This window comes from Sander lucioperca, chromosome 13, assembly GCF_008315115.2.
Source record: "Sander lucioperca isolate FBNREF2018 chromosome 13, SLUC_FBN_1.2, whole genome shotgun sequence".
Classification (NCBI taxonomy): Eukaryota; Metazoa; Chordata; class Actinopteri; order Perciformes; family Percidae; genus Sander; species Sander lucioperca.
The window spans coordinates 24,348,117-24,349,304 of record NC_050185.1 but is presented as its reverse complement, the minus strand read 5'-3'; positions in this window follow the sequence as shown (position 1 = coordinate 24,349,304).

Sequence of the window (1,188 nt, the reverse complement as noted above, 5' to 3'; positions counted from 1 at the left end):
CCAACCAAAATGGAAAATGTCTCTCTCTCTACTGGCTATGAAAGAAATCTAAGTCATGAATATAAAATATATTTAATTGCTTGTTTCATGTTTACATACATGCATTATGCAATAAGGTATTACAAAATGCGGCAGATTATTACATAATGCGGAGAAATGTATACATACTGCGTTCCGTGTTTTATTGCGGGTGTATAATTACCTAATTTACATCTTGTGTATGTTAACCTGTTTTTGTATTGCTTGTTTTTCCTTTTTTTTGTTGAGAAATGATAACCGTGGATTTCCACAGGATGCAGAACGTCTGCGGACCGGCTCCGCTGCGGAACGGCTGCGTGCTCCGCCGTCCGTCAACACCCACCAGGTCCGGATTTGTTGCGTAACGGCTGCGGCCAGCCGACCACGAGATCTCGCGAGTTCACGTATGTTCGCAAGATATAACAGAATGCAGTTTCTATAAACAGAACCACAAAACCAACAATAGTTTGTTTCCATCCAGAGGAGTAGAGGGGAAACTACTCTGAGCTGTGTTTTCAAGGTGTAGTGCAGGGAAATATGATCCGCCGTGAGCACGCTGGATTTTATTTTGAAAAGTAACCGGATGTTTTATTTTGTTTCTGTGCTCGACTTCCTGTCCCGCACTATCTGAATTGCTGCGGAGCTCTCCGTCATCCGGCAACAATAGAAGCTGTGCGTATCTGCTCCGGAGGGCTGGGACCGCCGGAGCTGGGACGGAGTCGGGACGCAGACGTTCTGCAGTCAGTGGAAATACACACATTGACTTTAATGGAAACCTAATGACTCCGTCGACGTTCCGGAGACGTTCCGCATCCAGTGGAAATTGCCGGTTATGTTTTAGTTTTATATTGTGAGGACGCTAAATATACCTTTCGGGCTTTTCTCCTTTCCTGTAGATGCTTGTTTTTTAAATTATCTCGTATGCATTTCACTTGTTTGTGCAAATAAAGTAAACTAATTACATAATGAAGTGAAAATGTATTACATTTGGCAGTCCTTCCAGAAAAATGCGTTTTTTTGCGATTGTTGCGGGCAAAAATCCTTGATTATGCGGCACGTTTTCTTAAAAAATGCGATGGAATATGCGGAATATTTATGCAATTTTATGCGATGAAATTGCGAGAACTTGTAAAAATTGTGGTTCCATCGTGGCTTCATCGCGGGGTTTAC